The sequence below is a fragment of the Pyrgilauda ruficollis genome, unplaced genomic scaffold, assembly GCF_017590135.1.
Source record: "Pyrgilauda ruficollis isolate IOZ18807 unplaced genomic scaffold, ASM1759013v1 scaffold45, whole genome shotgun sequence".
Taxonomy (NCBI): domain Eukaryota; kingdom Metazoa; phylum Chordata; class Aves; order Passeriformes; family Passeridae; genus Pyrgilauda; species Pyrgilauda ruficollis.
Window position 1 is genome coordinate 5,773,025 of NW_024526044.1, and position 20,959 is coordinate 5,793,983.

The 20,959-nt window shown below is 55.5% G+C and overlaps 1 protein-coding gene across 3 annotated transcripts in view; it reads left to right on the top strand.

Moving 5' to 3' along the window:
* B4GALT5 (beta-1,4-galactosyltransferase 5) overlaps positions 1-20,959 on the top strand; it is a 34,464-nt gene that overhangs the window by 535 nt on the left and 12,970 nt on the right. Inside the window, exon 1 of one of the 3 annotated variants that reach the window (XM_041478552.1) lies at positions 7,884-7,936. The exons of the other annotated variants lie outside the window; for them this stretch is intronic. The gene's annotated coding sequence lies outside the window, so the exon portion shown is untranslated. Of the gene's footprint in view, positions 1-7,883; positions 7,937-20,959 lie in introns of those variants that run through there. 3 annotated transcript variants of the gene reach the window in all.

The window sequence follows — 20,959 nt, forward strand, 5'->3', positions numbered from 1 at the left end:
CTCCCCGCGGCTGCCCCGCGCCGGCGGGGCCGAGCGGCGCCGGTGCCAGCGCCGAACGGGGGGCAGCGAGCCCGCTCCTGCCGGCTGCCCGCCCCGGAGTTTGTTTTGGAGTAGTGGAGTGTTGTCCAAGTGCTTGTGATCTGAACGTGCTCCCTCGCGGAAATCCTACTCTGATTGTCAAGTGGGAAGATGAGAAGTGTATATTTTAGAATGAGAGCGTACTCGTTCCTGTGTTCCGTGTCATAGCTCCATGGGGAACTGGAGTAGCCGTGTGTCAATATGGCCAGCACCCGGTGCTGGTGGGGCTGTCCATCTCCTCTGAGATACGGGAAGACTTGTGCCCGGAAAGCATCTGTTCACTTCGTACGGTGTATCTCGTTTCTGCAAGGAGCCAAGGCTCGTGGTTTGGCCTTCAACCAAACTTTGGCAACAATTTATTTCTATAGAAACAGCCCTTTCCAAAGAAATAGGGAGTTTCTCCTTGAAATGTCATTGGTGTTTCTCATGCCATTCCTATCTTGGACATCCCAAGGAGATCTCTGTGCGCTTTCAAGGTGACTTCTGTGGGTTTTTATTTACAGATGATGTCCCGTGGCTGCCTCTGGGCTTTGGGAGCCTTTCCCAGGGCTGAGTAGGGCTTGGCTGGTGTATGGAGCTCTGCTCGTGTCCTGGGCACATCCCAAGTGAGGTTGTGTGTGCTGAGCCTTGCCGTGGTGGCCCAGGGCTCTGCTGTCCCGGTGGGCAGCCCCCCGGGCTCCTGGCCACCGTCCCACAGGCTGCCCGGGGCCGCCGAGCCCCCGTCGTGGATGGATTCACAGGGGTGGGAACGGGAGGCACAGCCACCCCTGCTCCCCCTGTGAGCACAGCCTGGCTCATCCTGTCCACGTGCTGCTGGGCCTCTGGCTCTTTGTCCAGTGCATCCTGCAGCCCTCTGTGGGGCAGGCACAGGGAATGGCGTGGCTGTGGATGAGCTTCCCAGGCCCAGGTGGAATTGCACTTTAAGAAGGAAAGTTCTCTTGTAAGGATGGCTTTTTTCCTTTTTTTAGAGTATTCTGATTAATTTCATGTTACTTCTGCATGGTCACCAGTCTTAGAGGTGGTGTAGGGTGTAAATATATTTAAGGTTAGTTCTGTGCCAAGAGGCTTTTCTCTGTGTGGACCTCAGATAACGTGGTAACGTCCTACCCAATGTTCTTCCCATCTGTGATGCCCAAAGAGGAGGCAGGGAGGTGTTAGTGGTCCCTGTCCCTACCCACCCATGGATGTCAGTGATGTTCTGAGTCATCTTCTCGTCAGGTGACAGAAGATCTGCTTCATTTTTTTTTTTTTTATTTCCTTCCTTTTTCAGCCAAAAATGTTTCCTCTTGGAAGCCCAGCCCAGTATTCCTGGGATGCTGGGCTAATCCTCTCAGCACTTGGAGGGAGTTTGTTTTCAGGCTGCAGGGCTGAGTAGAAGCTTGGGAGAAGAGCAAGTGAGATAGGAGATGAGCAGAGCTGGGGATTTGAATAAATGGACCATGTGCAGGTGATGGAAAGATGCTGTCAGCAGAGAGTTCTGGGGCATTTGTCCTGCCTGCTGCTGCCTCAGTGCATGGAGTGGGGCTGGGCTGCTGTTCTGTGGTCACTGAAGGGCCTGGGGAAACTTCTGTCCTGAGACCATCCCTTGTAGGGCATGCTGAGGAAGTGGCCAAAGAAGGACTCGCAGCCCGTTGGCTAAACCACGGGCAGGAAGTGATTAATCCAGTGATGAACCATTCCTTGATTGTACCTCAACTGAAAAGAAAAAAGTCCAAATAAATGGGACCTGAAGCTGCAAGTGAGCTTAAACCAGCTGGAGCCTGGAAGGGCTTTTGTCTGCCTGGTGCCACAGGCTGCTGGGAAGGGTCTGCTACAGCCAGCTCTGCTCCTGGGGGCCAGCAGCTGGTGGTGGAGCCAGCCTGCCCTGCCTGGGCAGCGCCAGCCCCTCTGGGCTGGGAATGGCCCTGTGGCAGGGCGTGCTGTCCCATGGGTGGGAGCCTGTCCCCAAGCCCCGTGTTTGTGGGGGAAAATTTCAGCGGCGCTGCCGAGGCGTGTTGTGTTCAAGCAGTTGTGCGCCAGTGCCAGGAGAAAACTGGGACAGTTGCACTTCTGGGTGCTGTCTCAGCGCATTGGTGTGGAGCTGGCATGCTTGTCAGCTGGAAAAGCTGGATAACTGTTCCTGGCGTCCTTTGGAGATGGGGAAGGGGACCCCCAAGCTGGGTTCTGAGTTGCCTGCCCAGTGCTGTCCTGCTACCTGATTGACCGTGGTGTTCGGCTCCTCACAGCCCAGGTAACCCAGCAGTCTGCTCCAAACGGAAATGCAGGAAGAAATTTATGTTTACTGTCAGCAAATAACCATGCTCGGCTCCTTCAGGGAGTCCAGGGCTTTTGGGCCTTACGTTTGTGTTGTGCCTGGACTTACGTGATGCCCAAGGTAGCTCCTTGTTTCTGTCCTTCACCAAGGTTTCCTCCTGCGGAACTGAAACCTTGTGGCCTCAAGTTTGCGCAGGGCGATCCAGTGTAAACAGCCAGTGCCACCTCCTTCCCAGCTCTCACATCCAATTCCCGTCTGTGCTCCCCACACACCCCCCTGCCAGCTCCATCCCTGGGCTCCCACCTTGCAGGGTGAGGTGCCAGGAGCCAGCCGTGGCACAGGCACAGCAGGCTCTCCTTGACTCCAGCTGCTGCCGGCGCTCGCTGGCTCCCGGTGACTGTGTGGGTCTGTCTCATGGTGGCCATTGTGTGCAGGATGAGGTGGCCGATTGTTCTGCAGCCACGGGCACGGCGGGGCTGCGGTGGCTGGAGGCTCCAGGAGCTGCCCTCGTGTCCACACTGGCAGAGAGGCCCTGCGGGCAGCAGGTACGCGGGGTGCTCCTCGGCTGGGGAGGTCGCTTGTGCTCGCTGCTGTGCTCAGAGGTCCTGGGACCAGCAGGGCACAGGGCTGCAGGGCAGGCTGGGCTTTCACTGCAACAAGTCACACTGGCCTCATCTTGGAAAAAACAGAGCTTGGCACCGGGCAAACAGTTTTGGCCTGTTACGGAGGTCAGGGGCCACCTTGACAGGTTATTTTGTAGGGCTTGTTCTTGGCACTGAGGCTCTTGCCCTCCTGGGACAGCTGCCCTCTGTGCCTGTTGCCTTCCCCAGAGGGGATGTGGAGAAATGGGCTCGCCAGAGTTTCTCTGTCCATGCCCAGAGCCCAGTGTTGGAGCAGGGATGATGTGGGCACAAAGAGTGTGCTGACTTGGAGGTGGAACACCTCGAGATGATGTTTCTGTTTCATCCTATCCTCTGCTTCTGAATTCATCCCTGGGATGTGGGGTCATCCCTGCGTGTCCTGTTTTCACATGATGGTGGCTCATACAGCTTTTCTACAAGTGTCTGGCTTTATTCTCTTTGAACAGGGCCTAGGAAATTAAGGGAATTTCCTCCTGCAGCTGAAAGCAATAATGCTTTTGCAAGCTGCAAGTCATTTCATCTTGATACCTCTAACTGCAACAGTGGGAACTTCTCTGACCTTGGACTTGGTTGTGGTGTAGAGGGTGGCTGCTGCATGGCTGGGGGGGCTGGCAGGGGCCTTCCCTGGTGCTCAGGTAGCAGCTCTTGGCTTTTCCTTTGTTGTCTCGATGGATGTTGGAGCATCTTTATTTAATTTTATTTTTTTTTTAATTTTGATTTCTCCAGGAGTCATACTTGGTTGGATCTGATGCAGGAAAATAATGTGGAGAATTTAAATTATTGGGTGAAAGATTGTTACCTTTCAGAGAGAGCTGTAATTCAGTCTGCCTTTACTTCCTCCAAACTTATCAGGAATTGCTCCCAACTGGTCATACAGGGCATGAAGTAGCACCACCAGCCCTGAATTACATTTATGGTGCAAGAACTTGATTTTGATAGGCAGGAGTGCTTTGAAGCACTGTTCTGTCAGGCTGTGTGTGGGTGACCAGCAGAGCAGTGCTGTGGGGACCAACAGCTGCCTCGGTGCAGCTCGTTTGTCACTTTTGGGACAGCATCGTATCACCAAAGGTGGCTGATCCAGCGTGGCCGTTTAACGCATCATCCTGGCAGATCTCAGCAGAGGAGTTCTGGGGGTGGAAAATGGCAAAAGGTTTTGCTACTGCCCGCTTGTCCCAGCTGGAGAGACTGTGGCTGAGCTGCCCACGGTGGTAAGGGACAGAGGAAGAGTGGCCAAGGGGGGGGATGGCACTGTGGGGACGTGGGGCTGGGGGGTCCCTGCAGGGCAGCTGTGTGGGGAGAGGGCTGCTGCTGCTTCACTTGTGAGCCCTGCTGTGGGAACGTGGGCAGGAGGAGCCTGGGCAGGGTCCTGAGCCAGGGGCTGCACTCACTGGGGACCCTGGGGAGCCACCATGGCTCGGGCAGGGGCTGGCTGCAGGTGTCCTCTGCGTTTGCTGCAGCATGCTGGGTGCCTGGGAGCTGTCTGAGCAGGGACAGGGGGTGAAGGTGCAGCTTGGAACAATGACATGAGGTTTGTGCTGCCATAGCCCTGGCTTTCGTCTCCAGGTCTTCCCCGGCAGCAGGAGCAGTGTGTACCTTGCTGTGGAGCACAGCAGCACTGCCCTCCCTCACCCTCCTCTGCCCAAAAGATGTGCCAAGCAGCATTTCACAACCTGAGGAGAGAGCAGCCTGGTTCCACAGCGTATCCCACCGAGGATATTGCAGGCATTGGATCTGACAGTGACTGCGGGTAGTAAGCAATCCTCAAGTGCTCCTTGATACAAGAACTTGAGCTTGGGATCTCCTGTGCTCTGAGCAGAAGGAGACTGGTGGCAGCTGTGAGAAATCGTTCCTTTGGCAGCACCACGTTCTTCCAGCAAAGAGGCTCCTACAAGGCAGGGCTGGGGTGGGGAGCAGCCCTGTTCCCCCCAGCTGCTTCTGTGCCAGTGCCCCCAGGATGCTGGTGCTGCAGTGTTGGTTGGAGACCACCTCTTGCTCAAGGCTAACAAATTACAAGGTATCTTTGAGGGCAGATGAGTTACTGGGTTTTCTTTGCCTGTGAGCACCTGTGCTGTTTGTCAGGCACATCTGGTTTGGGTTATTTTGCTGGTGGCTCTCTGGGTGTTGCAACTGCAGAGTACGTGAAGAGTTCAGGTTTCATCCATGTGTCTCTGAAAGCCTGGCTTGTGGAAGCTGATTGGCAGACACAAAAGCTTCCAGGTAGTGGTTCATTCCAGCGAATTGAGTGCTTCAAAACCTCCATAATCTGTAGCAGAGCAGACCTTAAAGCAAAACCGCCCATGCTGTCAGCCCAGGAGACAATGGTCTTCATGGCTTTGGGAGGCCATGGAAGGCCAGGGCTTCAGCAGGCACTCAGCTGCTTCAGGTGGTGCTGGTTCTGGTGGAGATAAGGGCTCTGACACTGCTGCTTTATTTCCTGAGCTGATCCTCTGCCTCTCTTCCAGGTGGACTCATTAATTGCATTAACTCAGGCAGCATCTGCTCTGCAGGGTACGATGAACCCCCCTGGGGACCAACACAGGGAACGGAGATGAGCGGCGTGAGGAGCTCTGTGTTTGCGCTTGATCCCATTTGAATGCTGTTATAACTGGTGGATTTAAATGTCCAAGCACATGGAGTCTTTGAATACTTATTCTTACCTGAAATTTCTGGGGAACCTCACAAGGGTGGCAGCAGTGGTGGTGGCACGGCCGCTGTGCTCTGCAGGGCCCTGTGGCAGCACTGAGGGCTCTGGAAGGGGAGCTGATCTGCAGCTGTACAGAGCAAGAAAAGCCTTCCCTGGAGAGCTTTATTTTTGAAACATCATTGTCACAATACAATGTGTGTATTTACTTTGACAAAACCTTTGCTGGGTTATTTTAGTAAAGCTTATTTCCATACAGGCTTTTTCTTCTCCATTGCATTCAGACTCTTCTGGCTGTGGTTTTGGCTGGCAGCATTTCGATTTAGGGTGGTTAATGTGTATTTGAAGCTTTTCTAGCACTAGCTCTAAATACCACTGGGATTAGTCCTGTTTGGAGAGACAGGGGAGAACATGTATAGTGGACTGTGCTGTTGAAATGCAAGATAAGCCCAAATCAGAAATTTTTGAGAGATGTTGGTGGGTGTGGTTTCTTGGGGAATGTGAAATAGATAACGTTAAAACCACCAGGGCTTTCAGCATTTCCCTGGAGCTGCTCTTATTTTGAAAGGAAAGGTGGATTGGGAAGCTGAGGGTGATGTCAGTGCCCGGCAGGAGGAGAGCCCCTGGCCATCCTCATCTGCTGCTTGGAAGGGTCCCAGGGGTGGCAGTGGGCAGCACGTGTAGCCCTCATCCCGGTGGGAAGTGTCCTTGTGGGATGCTGCATATGGCATCCTGTGATGGGCAGGGCCACGGGTCCCTTTCTCGTTGCAAAAGGAATTTCCTGGTGCTTGCTGCTCTTGCTCAAGTGAAGGAGGGACCTGGGGGGAGGTGGTGTGCTCGGGGGATCCACGGTGCTTTGTGGTGACTCTGGGTGTTTTTGATAAAAGCACAGGCTTCAGTGCCCCTTATGTGACACTTGGCTTTCTCAAGGCACATAAATGTGTCTGCAGGGGTGTGAGAAGCTTGCTTTGAGCTCCTGCCTCCCTCCTGGCTGCCCGGGGGAGGTGATGGGTCACTGCTTGCTTGCTGGGGCTTTAGCTGGAAGCGTGTGGTGATGTTGTGTGTGACTTCCTAAAGGTCATTTTCCTAGCTTTTTGTTTGAGGTGCAAAACCAACGGGTTCTGCCCTTTGTGAGCCTGCAGTTGTGTGTGGCATCCGTGGGCTGGCACAAAGCTCTCTAGAGCCCTTGCCCTGAGCTGGGCTTTCCTCCTGGGCCCCTCTGGAGGTGCTGTTGGGGAGCTGGCCAGCCCCCTTCAGCACAGGGCACCAAGCTGGGCTGTCCTGCCTGTCCCCCAGCCCTCGTGGCAGGGAAGGGGCTGCTTCCAGGGGATGTGAGTTCAGATAGGACCTTGGATTTTTCCTGTGGTTTGTGCCTCAGTCTCCCTTGCTTGGTGGGAGCCTCTGCTGGTTTTCCTGCTGGTTTTCCTGCTGGTTTTCCTGCTGGTTTTCCTGCTGGTTTTCCTGCTCCAATGGGCAGGCCCATGCCCGTGTGATGGTTGGGCTGTGTGTGGGACAGCTCCTATGAAGCTGTTCCCTCCCTGTGCCTTTCTGCCCTGAAAGGTAAAGGTTGGGAACTGGTTCTGTATGGAGGATGCCACTGCACACATGACGGAAGAAAGGAAATACAGACAAAACACCCACTGCACTGCTGAGGGCTGGGCTGTGGTGTAAGCACTTCCACCAGTGCTTGTTTGTGTGTCTGGAGAATTTTATGGCAAAATAATTGATTGGCTTTATTGAATGTTATTACCCTACAAATTATCAAAGGAGACTCGTGGAGCCTGGTGCTGTGTTAGCCAGCTCCCTTGCTTGGACAGACGGGCCCGGGCTGGGCTGGGAGCTGAGCCGTGCTCGTTCCTGCCAAGAGCTCCTGAGTGGGCTCGGGGGCTTCCCTGCGCTGGCAGCACAGCTCAGAGCGCCTTGGGATGCCTGTGACAGGGAATGCACACTCTTGGTTGGTGGTGTCTCCCCACAGCAGCAGGCTGGGAGCAAGGATTTTGGGTGGGAAGTGGAGAAGATGGCTACGTGAATGCTAGTGTTTATAAATTACCTCAAAAAAGCCTGTACAAAGCAGCTGGAATAGGAGAGGAAAGCAAACCCTGCAGTGCACCAGGCAGTCAAGTGCAAGCAGATATTTTTCCCTCGCTACCTGGCAGGAAGGGAAGGCATTTCAGTGCCTGCCTTGCCCTGTGCCCGGGGCTGGCAGAGGCTGCGGGCTGTGCCGCGCCGCCCTGGGCGCTGCTGACACGGCTGCTCCGGCCGGGCAGGGCTGGGGTGCACGGGGGAGCTGTGGGGGCTCGGCAGGCGATGCACAGAGCACAGGTAAATAAAAATCAGCTGCTGGAAGGGCGGCGAGCCGGGGCTGGCAGGAGCGCGGCCGCGCCGGGGCTCACGGCGGGCTCTGCCCGGGGCTGCGGCCGGAGAACACCGCGGGCCGGCTCCTCCGGCAAACACGGGCTTCCCTCGGAGCTGGGGCACAGGGGGGCACGGGGTGGCCCCCACTCCCGCAGGAATGTCAAATGCTTCCACACATGCAGCTCGCTCTTATTCTGCAGTCATTTTTTTTTTTCCCCCTCAGTGTTTTTCCAACTCATGTCTTGCTGCCAGAGTCCATATTAATAATGCATGACTTTTTTTTTATGGTGCTTCCTTCCCAGCGTCCCTTTCAGCTGCTGAGTCAGAGAAGATTGTTATAGCAGCAACCTCTGAAGCAGTGAAATGCCCCTGCAGTGCTCAACTGCTGTCATTTATCATCCCGGCTCCTCTGCGGGCAGCCTGCTCCCTTGCCCGGCCTGGGGGGAGGATCCCCCTGCCAAAAACCTGATTCCTGTTACACCAGCGGCTGACTGGCGAGCAGAGCTCTGCTCAGCCTTCCTGGCTGCTGTTTGGTGGGAGCAGATATTGCCTCTGTTGGCTGCTTTTTGTTGTTGTTGTTGTTGTTTGAAATCCTATGAAGTTTTTTCCTATCTGCCTGAAACTGTGTTTTGGGATTTTGCCCAAGACTTTTCTTTTTTCTTTTTTTCCCCTCCTTATTATTTTTAAAATTTTCTTCCTCCTCCCTGCACTTCCCTCAGGATCTATGCCTGGACTTTTTGGGGTAATTGGGATGACAGAAGCCATATAATGTGTTAATGGGGTTAAATTAACTTAAACTCTCTCCAGTAGCTGTTGAAACGTGCCTGCCTGCTGCAGGAAGCATTGGAGCTGCTAATGCAGCATGGGACAGAGATCTGCAGGGTCCTGCCCCCAGGGGTCACCTGCATGCAGGTCCAAAACCTGGAGGGAAACAGGGAATTGCTCTTCTGAAGACTTAAGTGACACCTCCACTGTAGTCTCGGGAGCAGATCTCTGCTGTGCCAGTACAACTTTGGGTGGGAGTGGCTGCTGGGGCACTCACTGGTGGGGCCTGGGGCACAGCCTCAGTGCTGGGAGCAGCATCCTCATGGTGTTCCCCTGCTCAGTGCTCTGCCTCTGAAGGACTCACCTGTAAATATTATCCCAGAGCCGTGCAGGAGAGGAATGGGGCTCTCCTGGGGAGGAGAGTTTCCTTTTGCCACACTTCCCAAGCTGCCCCTTCCCCGTGTCCTGCTGTTGGGGACAGTACCAGCGTGTGTGCACCCAGTGCTGTGTGCTCGGGGAGTGCAGGCAGTGGGGCTGCCTTTCCCTGCTCCCTCGGCTGGAGGAGCTGGCCAGAGCAGTCAGAGGTGTGGGTGTGAGGCTGATGTCCTGGCTGCACAGCTGCATCTCACCCGCGCCGGGCTCCTGTCTGGCAGGGCAGTCGTTGCCCTTGTGGTGTGCTCCCCCTCAGCACCATCCTGTTCTGCTGAGGCTCTACAGTACTGGGCTACTGATTCATTCCTCCCCAGGAAGGAAAAACTGCTGTGGTGTGAAATTCCCCCAAAGCTGTAGCACATCCTCCTTCCCTGCTGCAGCCTGGCTCCCTGCTCAGGATCAGTGATTTCTCTTTTCCCATTTTTTTATTTTTAAGGGTTTTGCTGGCTGTTGGGTGCCCAGTGCCCTGGGACACCCTCCCTGTAGGTGCCAGCTGGGAGGGTGCAAGCACCTTCCGTGGGCGCTTTCTGTGTGCTGCAGGGGAGGCTTGGCAGAAGGATCCCACGAACTGGAGTCCACAGGGGCTTGCTGGAGCAGCCTTGCTGTGGTCACCAGCTGCCCCAGTGCTGCTGCCTGCCCAGGACGTGCCCTGAGGGACACCTTGACACTGCCCCAGCCCCACTTGCCCCGCGGTGACACACAATGCCACCCACAACTGGTGAGACGAGCAACTTGCTTCTCGGCTAACAAGATTTAGCTGGATTATGCTATGTATTTAATCAAGAGCTAAGCTGATTGCCTTATTTGGAATGGATCAAAGCCCTTGGAAATGCCAGCCTGGAGACCAGCTCCTGAGTGGGAACATGCCTCAGCCGTGTGCCCGTGTGGTGAGCCGTGCTTTCGAAGAAGCTGGAGGTTCAGCAGGCAGGTTTGACAGCAGCAGTGACCAAATGCAAAACCACATTGGAGAAGTCTGAGGTGCTGTGGAGGTAGGTGTGTGAGAATGTTGTTAGTCATTGACCATCATGGAGCATTTAGGGGAAAAGGCTTCCTTTTCTAGCTTTCAGGTTAAAACCACATTTCCAGATACATGAAGCTTCGTGCTGACAGCCAAGTGAGATGCTCTGCTGTTTGTCAGTCAGGCATCCACCTTCTAGAAAAGCAGCTGTGACTCTTGTGAGCTTGTGTGGCTCTGCACTGGAGACCAGACTCCCTATTTCTCACACAGGGAGCCCCGCATCTCCCTGCAGTGGCTCTCAGCAGCGTTGGAGCCCACAAGGGCCTCTTCTCCCTTGTCCTGGCCCCCAGTGCAGCGTTGCCCTGGGACCTGCAGGGCCTTGGCAGCAGAGGAGCTGGTGCTGGTTTTGGAGGAGCCAGGCAGAGCCAAGCAGAGGGTGTTCCTTGCTGCTGCCAGCCCAGAGGCACTCGCTCCTTGCTGTGGCCCTGGCTGTGCAGAGGGAGCCCACGGTTCAGAGCTGGCCCTATAGGCAGGTGTTAAAAGTTTAAAATTACTTTCCAGTTAAGAGCTGTTGTGCTTGTCAGGTCTGCCTGGAGTGGCAGGGCCAGCACGCTGTCCAGGGTGTGTGGTGTCCCTTTCCTGCAGGGCTGGGGTTTTTGCCACGAGGGGGGTGCTGGTGCTCTGGGGTGCCCTGTGTCTGTGAGCATGGTCTGCTCTGCTTCACCTGCGGGCACTGAGATGGTCCAGCTGAGCAAGATGTTGAAAATGCTTTGGTTATTCAAATCACCTTCTCTTTTTCTGAAAAGGGGAAGTTTGTTCTAGGAACCAAGCTCTGTCTTGCTGCCATTTGATGCAAGTATGGCAAGCATAGGTCACAGCTCTCTGTGAATGTGACTGTGGGCACTGCCTGTAGAACTGAAAATACCCCAACCCAAAGGCTTGGCTGGAGGGGTATGGGCAGCTTCTTCTTTGAGGTGAATCAGGCTGCTCTCAGGCAGCAGCAGGTGCTCCCCACAGCATCACTGCTCCTTCCTGTTGCATAAAGCAGCTCTGGGACTTTGCAAACGTTTCTCCCCTCTGCCTCTCAGATCTCCTTGTTTCTGCCTCCTTGTCTGCTGCAGGAATAACCCTGGAGCAGTGCAGGGACATGCTCTGTCACATCCTGCCTGTGCTGTGGGCCCCTTGTCCTGGCTGCCCCATCTCTCCTGGGTGTGGCCTGAGCCCTGGTGTGGGGCTGGCAGAGCATCTTGTATGACAGCCAGGTGTAAAACGTCCCACGTTCAATTATTGCCAATCAAACCCGCAAATAAGGTGCTCCTCAGTTCTCCTTCTGCCCAGACCCATTATGCATCTTCCTGCCCTGACTCGTGTGTGCAGTTATAGGAGAGGATTGGTCGAGCATCCCTTTGTGTTTCGAGGGCCTGGGCAGGTTTGTCAGTGTGCAGTCACCCCTTCAGCCTGGCTTTCGGGTGTGTGGGGCTGTACCCGACGGTCTGACAGTTCCTAGGCTGCAGCAGCAGGGTCCCTGCTGGTACCTGGCTCTGTGCATCGGGCTGGCAAGGGCCGTAGGGCAGGAGCAGATGGAGGGAGCTGTGCAGGAAGGGGGCGGGGGCTGCCCGGCTTCAGGGTGCTCTAGGTTAACCCTGCTTTCACCTAATTAAAACAGGGAAAACGCCTGCCAACACAGCAATGGTCGGGTTGCTGCTGCGCTGCAGAAAGCTGGGGGCAGAGCAGGGCTCAGGGCAGCTGCTGCTGGCACTGACCCTTTTCCCACACTGACCCTTTTCCCACACTGACCCTTTTCCCACACTGCCTCCCCCTCCGCACGTGGGGTGCCCACCCCCGGCTGGGGAGGGGTCACAGATCCCCAGACATCCCGGGATGCTGCCAGAGAGCAGCAGGCCACACGGGGGATGATGGCCTTTAGCTGTAATGGCCTGGGGAAGCAAACACAACCTGCACAAACTGGGTAACTTCAGTGGGTAAATGGGTGTAACCTAAAATCTCCTTTTCCAGAGTGGAGGGAGTGCTGGTGCCTTGGCAGGGAGGAGGAGGAAGGTGGGCTGCTGCAGTGCTGAGCCTCAGCCGTGCCCAGAGCTGGAGGTGCCGAGGTGGGCAGGGTCTGTGGGACACCAGCCCAGCTCCTTGCTGAGGCCCCTGGGGCTGCCCTGGCCACGGGAGTCCTGCCCTCTCTGCCTGCCCAGCCCTTCTGGCTGTTCCACCTGGGAGCACTGGCCTTCCATTCCCCATGTGTTTAATTTTTATGTCTGACTCATGTTTGCAGAGCTCGATTTCTGGCTGCAGACTGGAATTGATTAGTTTATTATTTTCCCCCCTCTGCCCTGTTGCACATGTCAGTGGGAGAGTGGTCAGAATCCCTGGCAGACACTCAAGTCTCTTAAGGAAACCTAAGTTGCTGCTGTGTGCAAGGAGCTTAAAGGTGTTTCAGTGGGAGAGAGGGAAGGAGGAAAAGGATGTTTGCTGTTCCCTCATGTGCCCCTGTGTGTGCTCACCCCTTCCCAAGCAATTGCAGAGCCGATGAGTGCTGGTGGCCCGGGGCAGGAGGGTGGCTGCCCCTGCCCACAGAGGGACAGGAGGATATTTAGTGCCCAGTGCCCCATCTCCACAGCCTGATCACAGACAGCCTCTGCTGCAGTTGCCTCAGGTCGTTTCTGATTGTACAGACCCCGCTGAGCCTGGTGGGCCACGAGCCTCCTGTCCCTCTCAGTCGGTGACCCCTGCTTGCAGCTCGGGGCTGTGGAAGTGCTGATCCCTTGCTGAGCTGGCTGGCTCAATAGCCTTGTGGCTGCTTATCTGGATTAATGTGTAACTTAATGGCAGTGCTGAGGCTCGGCTCTGGTGCGGTGCTGTGGTACAGGGTGGTGCAGATCTGCTCCCTGATTCCCCCTGCCCATGATAAGGGTCAGGGTTGGCCTGTGCCTGGCGCCGCGCGTGCTGCTGGTGAAGGCTGGCCGTGTCTGGAAGGAGGGAAGGGCAGTGCTGGGGACAAGCCACGAGCCTGCCCTGCACAGGGTCTGCTCCTGAAGGGCACAGGCCTGGGGGGTGACGGAATGAAGGGTTTTTTCTTCTCCCCTGTTGACAGCATCCCAAACAGACTCATGGCATTGCGTTTCTGCTGACACATAGGAAGGCGTCACACAGGCTGGGGTTTGATGGGCAGTCTCTTAGGTGTTAAATAAGTTCATAGATAGAGGGATGATTTTTTTCCAGTGAAGTCATTCCCTACTCTGATAATGGAATCAGTTAATTTATTTACAGCAGCTGTGTTACCAGTTTGCTTGTTAGGCGGAAGAAAGTCATATAAAAATGTTGTGTATTCCAAGGTTGCATAGCTCACAAGAAAGCTAATAAATGTCTTGGGACATCAGAGTTCTTACAAAATCCCATAGGTACTGGTCTGTGTGTTGGAAGTTCAAAGTTGCACCCTCTCTCTGACAGCTTTTTTGCTACTAATAAAACACAGCAGCTGGAGAGGCCATTCAGTGTTGCCTTTAATTATTGCAGACAAGAACAACTCTGTAATCTGACTGTGGAGGCAAAGCTGCTGTGGGTCTTAAATGGCACTGCATGGTGAGAGTACCCTTGGCAGGGAGCTCTGAGCTGCTGCCTTTGAAAATCTCGGACAACAATCATCCCACATGATTGAGGAATTCTAGCTTGGAGGATTTTCTAGGAGTTGAAAGGGCTGGCAAGCCAGGCAGATGCATAGTGTGGAGGTGGGGCTGTGGCTGTGCTCCTTCCCTGGCTGCTGGCATGGCTGCTTTCCCAGGACCTGGCAATGTGCAGAAAAGAAACCACAGCAGGGACAATCTCGAGGTATTGCTGAGGGATCTCTCCTTGGTGCAAATCGTGTTTGCTGCAAAGCAGCCTTTGTGCGGTCAGGGCTGAGGCAGCTCGGGATGCTTTATTCCCACATGGCACTGCAGAGATGAGCCTGTGGCTGGGCCTTTTAGCCCCGGTGAGAGTGGAAACAGCAGGTTCCTGTCAGGCCAGAGGCCACAGCTCCTGGAGGTGGCCTTGTCCTGCTGAGCAGGGCAGTCCTGGCGGTGCCCGGGTGAGCCCGGGCACGGTGTCGCACTCTGCCCCTGCCGTGCCCCTCCCTGGTGGCTGCGGAGGCCGGAGGCAGGGACAGGCTGGGCACAGCCCAGCGCTCCACGGGGCTGAGAATCCCTGCCCTGGGTTCCTCCCCGCGCGGGTCCCCTGGGACGCGCGCATCGTGGGCGAGCTGGGCTGGGAGCAGGGCTTTCCCCGCGCTGGGTTTTCAGACGATGTAAATAGGACATGCTGGACCGTGCTCTAGCCGTAAATGGCAGCGGGAGATGTGCCGCGGGTCTCGCTGAACGGAGCGGGGAGCGCCCGCTGCCCTGGATGCTGCAGCGCAGCCCCTGCCAGCAGAGCCCCTGCCCGTGTGAGGATGGGCCAGCAGAGCCCCTGCCCCGTGTGTGCTGGGCCAGCAGAGCCCTGCGCTGCCCTGCCCCGTGTGAGGGTGGGCGAGCGGAGCCCTGCCCTGCCCCGTGTGAGGATGGGCGAGCGGAGCCCTGCCCTGCCCTGTCCCTGTGCCGCTCCTCGCAGCCCCAGCCCTGTCCCTGTCCCTGTGCCGCTCCTCGCAGCCCTGTCCCTGTCCCTGTGCCGCTCCGCACAGCCCGGGCCAGCCTGGTGTGACCGGCAAAGCGCTGACCTGGAACAGCCTCTCGGACCCCCTTGGAACGGCTCCCTTGCAGCAGGCATGAGGCTGTACATGTGATAACCCTTTTTGTTCAGCCACGCTGAACTTGTAAAACATGCTTGAAAAATCAGGTCTTTGGTTTTTTTGGCGGGGGAGAATAGCCAAAACAATAGAACCTGTTCTCTTTTTCCCCATCAAAGTCAGGGTGTTAAAAGTCCAGACAGCGCAGTTTGCAGCGTGTGAACTGAGTCAGTAGATCCATTATTCTTAAGTTGTTTTTTAACAGTTTCCAATGGGTATAATCTCCTAATTTTGAAGACTAACAAATCAATGATTTCAAAAATCTGTTTAACTGGTGTTTGATGTATATGGAAATTTTAAATGCAAATCCCACCTGTCTGCTGTGGTCTGGCTGCATTCTAGATTGCTCCCAGCTGGTGAAGGACAGCCCTGGTGAGCTCCCTATTGACTGCATTTCCTCGGCAGCCCCACTCCACATGTCCCCATTTTCCTGCGTGTCCTATGACTGCCTGTTTGAGCAGGATGCCCAGGCTGGTGGCAGGGCCTGCCTGCAGCGGAGGATTTCCTTTGTCTCCTGCAGCTATTCCAGTTCCCATGGCCCAGGGGATGAGGAGCTGTCCCGAGCAGCCCATGTCCTTCCCCGCCCTCCCGCTTCAAGGACAGCACTGGGGAGGATCTGCCTGGTGTTTCCTCTCCCTTGCTTGCCCAAGCGTTCACTTAATTCTTATTTATTATTTTTCTTAACGAAAGCTCTCCCTCTGTTTGTTCATCCTGATCCTACATGAGCAGTGGGCTCAGGCCCTGGCATTCCTGTCGCCTTCAGAGGGTGTCCAGGAGGCAGGAATTCCCACCCCTTTGTCTCCTAATGAAGCGAAGGAACAAACGCCGAGCTGTAAGTGTTTGCAAGTGTGAACGTTTGCTGCGGCAGCAGCAGCCGGTGCTGCCAGCCCCGAGGTCGGGCCGGGGTCGGTGGCAGCGCCTGCTGCGGAGCCTTTGGCTGCTCGTTTGTGGCGGGCGGTGGCTGCGCCCTGCCCGCCCGGGAATGCGCTGCCGGCCGGGGCTCTGCTCCTCCGGGGAGCCTTTGTGCTGCTCCTGCTGAAGGGAGACTGCCTGGAGAGGGGCTGGAGGGATGGGAGACAAACAGGACACGCAGTCGTGTGCAGTCGCGTCTCCTGAATGGCAATTAAAGTGGGAGAGTCTGAACCTCTGGAGGAAGGGTAATGTTTAACTCGGCAGTGCCTGCTGTGCTCTGTGCTCCAGCCTGCACGTGTCACTGTGCCCTTCCTGAGAGGAACTGCAGCAGAGACCTGGATTGCTCTTGGGATTTGTGCAGCCCAGTGTGATTTTACAGCCATCCCTGGCATTTCTGCCCCTTGCACAGGTAAACTGGTGCTCCTGGCTTTGCCCTGCTCGGAGCTGGTGCTGCACGTGTTGGCACTGCACCTGCGTGGCCTGGGGCTCAGCCCCGCTGCCACCTCGCCTGCTGGTGGGGTGCAGAGCTCCTTCCAGGGGTGCTTTGGTGCTGTGGATGTTTTATGAGCTCCCTTGGCCTTCTGGGCTTTCCCCTGTGTGCAGAGCACGTCGTGCTCCTCTTGCTGGGTATCTTAAAGCAGTGCAGTGGCACAAACACCTTAGTGCAGGCAGCTGTGGGAGTGCAAATGGAAGCTGCCACCTTAAATGTGTACATGAAAAATTTAGAGTCTCTTAGTATGATATGGATTTTCCTCCCCTTGCTGAGGCTTCCCCAGGGTCATTTTTCTGTAAGACAGTTCAGAAACAAATTTCCCATATCCAGGTTTTGACTGAGTGTCACTTTAGCCTCCCGTCTTCCTGCTTGCTGTGTGCACGTGCAAGCTGCCAACTTGCCAATTTTGGGAACAAGTGGTTTGTAATTACCAGCTCAGTGCTGCTGCTGCACTGTTAATTCTTAGACCATTTAATGTATCAAATTATTCCTTCCTGTGCTATTTAGAGGCAAAGGGCTAAGTAACAGTGATGGCATTAATATTAAATTCTCTAAAACTAATAGGAACCTCTTATTTAATTGTTCTGGCACTCAGCATGTCTGGGGAATACAGTGCCACTGGAAAGCTAATGGAGACAGAGGTCTCATGGTGTATTAACACTGGGATGCTGCTACTTTTCCTAGTTGGGTTATTTATGAGTTAAGACTATCGTAACTGTCTATCAGTGCCTTAGAGGCTTAGTTTGATTAAACCCCTTTATATTGCTAATGCTAATGGAGCTGGATTGATGCTGGGGATCTGCGGGGAGAGCTTAGCAAAAGGCTTAACGCAGACATGACTCTGCTGGTTTTGCTGTCTCTGGGCCCTGCGGGAGGTGTCTGCAGCGGGCAGGACCTCCCAGCCCTGGCAGGGTGACCTGCCACCCACCCTGCTGCCTGCAGGACCCTCACCCCTTCAAGCTGCTGCTGTACCTCCCATGTGAGGTGTCCCTTGAGCTCTGCTGGGCACCTTCTGCCCACTCCAAGCATCTGGTGGAGTGTTCAGCAGGAGTTTCTCTGGTGGTGCGTTGGTTTGTGACTGGGCTGTTGGAAATGGGGGCTCTGAGGGCTGGCAGGGATTGTCCTTGCTCGTACGGGGCTCCAGGTGCTGGCAGGAGAAGGCTGCACATAGCAGTGAGACCACGATGAGCTCCAACAGCCCCGCTGTGCTTCTGCACAGATGCACTAATGAATGGGAAAAATGCTGAATGTGACAGAAAACCCTAAATCTCAAAGCAGCGGAAGGCCGGCTCCTTCCTCAGGAAAGCCTGGCTGCCGTGCTGGGCACTGATACTGCTGCAGGCATGCAGGGCTGCTGTGAGCCTCTTGGCCCCTCTTCCTGCCCCCGGCTGCAGTGGCTGTCTGTCTGTCCCAGCCCGGGGCTCCCCGCTGTCCCCTGCAGTGGCTGTCTGTCTGTCCCAGCCCGGGGCTCCCTGCTGTCCCCTGCAGTGGCTGTCTGTCTGTCCCAGCCTGGGGCTCCCCGCTGTCCCCTGCAGTGGGATGCTGTGGGAAGTGTGTCAGGGTCAGGAGTGGGACGTGTGGGGTCTGTCCCTGTCCTGTGTCAGTGGCTGGCATAGATCACAGTCTGTCCTCTTCCGAATCAGCTCCCAAGCTGCAAATTACCCTGTTGCCTCTTCTAGTATGTATCATCATGATGAAACTAATTTTCCATGGGAGAGTCAGCTGTTTCTTGATTAGAAGTGCTCTGAAAATACTAACAGAGAAATGATTACAGGAAGACTTCAGTGCTTATTTATGTAATTGGACTTTACTTCCCTGGCTGAAGTTGTTGCATCCACTCCTGGCTTGAGTGAGCACTTGCTCTCCCAGTTTGCTCGTGAGCAGAGGGTTAGGGTGCAACATCCCAAGGGGTGCCATGCCCTGGGGTGCAGCCCTGTGCCTCTGTTCCGGCTGGTGACAAGCTGTCATGTTTTCCGTGTGTTTAACTCACAGCAGGGTTGACTTGTCCTTTAATGAACCAACAAGAATAATCCTCAGGCAGTTATTTGGGCAAATGGATTCTTAAATTCTGCTTGTTTTCTGGGTGGGGAGTGAGGGTTTGCTGGAAATGAATAGAAGCAGGGACAGCTCCCCTCCCATCCTGTCCTTGTCCAGCTGCCCAGTGGCAGCAGCCGGGCTGTTGTCACTCCGTGCATGTGCTCTGAAGTGCCGCATGCTCAGAGGGAAGAAAGGCAGAAGGCCGATGCAATTTTCGAGATCATCCTGTGTGATGAGATTAGCAATATATCACAACAGGGAGAATTGCTTTCTGGCTGAACCGTGGTTCAGGCCAAGCCCACCACAAGCCTGTGTCTGCAGCAGTGGATGCTCAGGGGTGATGGGCATCTGCTCTGGGAAACGCCTCTGGGTACAGGGGCCCTGGGCTCTGTGGACAGGTCAGGCTTAATACATTTAAAACATGGTTAGTTTGCTCATCAAAAGGGCAGTAAATGGAGGAGGAGTGAGATTTGAGCTCGGCACTGGGATTCCCAAATGTTGGTGCGGCCCCAGCCCTGGCCACAGCAGCCCCTGGAACTAATCTAAGCACCGTGTGTGCACAGGGAGTGAAATGTTTACAATAATGTGCTTTAAATCCGATTTTCTGACCTGAAAGAATTGCGTGTTCTGGGTAAACACAGTGTTTGTGAAGCTTATCTCCTGCAGTTTGTTTTGGGGGTAGGAGAAGGGGCTCTGGTCCCTGGTCTTGGGGGGCTGTTGATGCTGGGTGTTTGGCGTGTTGATGGCACACCATCCCTGGCCAGGTATCTCCTTCATCATCTGCTTAAAGGGGTTAATATGTGAAAAGGCAACTGCTGCCTGGCACAAAGCTGGTGTTGTTCCTGCCCTGCTCCCCTGGGGTGGTGGCTGCTGTGACAGTGTGACAGGATTCCCGCTGCAGCCCTGTCATGTGGCTGTGGCGAGGCCCCGCTCCGTCTGCGCCGTGCAGGGAACAAACGGCGCTTTCACTGCGCCCGACAGGCCTCCCTCTTCCTCGCATCGACCAGGGATCGCACGCTCATTTGTCTCTCCTGCTCCTTCATGCTTCACCAAGCCTGGATCTGCTTTACCCAGCAAGTAGAAGCATAATGAAGTAGAAAGTGAAATTACTTGATCAGCGTCAGCGAGCTGTTTTTCACCGCTGGCCCAGCTCCGTGTGGGCTGGAAGATGCAGGCTGGCTGTTCCTTCCTGCAGCAGCCCGGGCCCGAGAACCCTGCTCTGTGCAGAGGAGAGAAGCTGTGCCTGGCTCTTGAGCAGGCTTTGTGTTTTTGGGAGGGCGGTGCTGGGGCTGCGTGCCGCTGTCAGCCCGTGCCCGGCTCTGGGGATGCTGTTCCATGGCTTGCTGCTGCCTCCTGGCAGGGCCTGGTGCCAGCAGCGGGGTGGGTGCTGTCGCTGGGGCATGGCCTTGGGGTCCGGGTGCCCCGAGCACCAGCCCTTACCGTGGCACAGCCGAGGCAGGGCACTGACTGGGCTGATAAGCTGAAGGAAAAGCTCGTGTTCCTCTGGGAGAGCTGCACGGGCAGGTGGGGCTGGGGCTGCCCCCTGCATCCTGCCCTGCGCCCCAAGGCTCTGACAGCCTGACTGCGTTAGCGCTGCTCACTGCTAACCCCACACAGCCCACTCCTGACAGGGGCAGGAGCTCCCATTTTCATAAATCCTGCTGGGCAGCTGCCTGGCAGAGCTGGGGCTGTGCTGGGGCTGCACTGCTGGTGCTGGGAGGTGATGCCAGTTCGTGCTGAGCCCTGAGCTGATGACTGTGAACTTAAAGGTTTTGGGGCTCAGGTGTAAGGCTTTGCGTGCAGAATTTCAGCTACTTCTGTTTCTGGCCTGTGGTGCTGTATCAAAACACCAGCTTTTCCTTGAGCCGTATCCCTGGGCATCTGTTAGGGCAAATTCCCTGTTTGTGAGGAGGAGCAGCACTTGATACCCCTTGCTGTCATTGCAACAGGGGTGCCTTGCTGAGAAACTGCACCAGAGCTCACGTTTAAGCTGAGTGACCTGGTGGTCACTCTGGTTCCAGAGCTGGCCCAGAGGAGGTGGGTGAGCCAAGAGGGTTTGAGCTTTGTCTGAGCCAGCTCCTGCTCATTGCTGCTGTGACCACTGGCTTAAGGTGCTATCACTGGCCAGACTGCAAAGGGACATGTGTGGGAAGGGAGGGGCTGGAAATGGCCATGTAAAATTGTATTTCAAGGCGTTTAGCTGCCAAGCACTTCATGCAGTTGACCCCCTTCTTTCTGAAAATGCAGTGGTTCTCCCTGGCTCAGAGACAGGCTGGGCATGGGCAGGAGCCAGGCAGGGCCTTGGGCTCTGGGCATGACATGGGGCTCCATCCCCCTTTCAAATATTTACTTTACTGTGTGAAAACAAAATACAATTGGGATTGGGAAATGTGTCAGGGCAGCCTTTCCGGAGCTGCTGGGTGTGTGGGTGCAGGAGGGGGGCAGCCCGTGGGGGTGCAGGGGGTGTACCCTGGGTGGGGACCCCGCTCTCCGGTGGCAGTGCCATATCCAGCCTGTGCTCCCGGTGGCTCCAGCCCTGACTGTGCCTTCCTGGCGCTGGGAGCTGCTGGTTTAGGCTGTGACATGCCTGCTGTACAAATGACCTCTCTGGTATGGGTGTTTCCT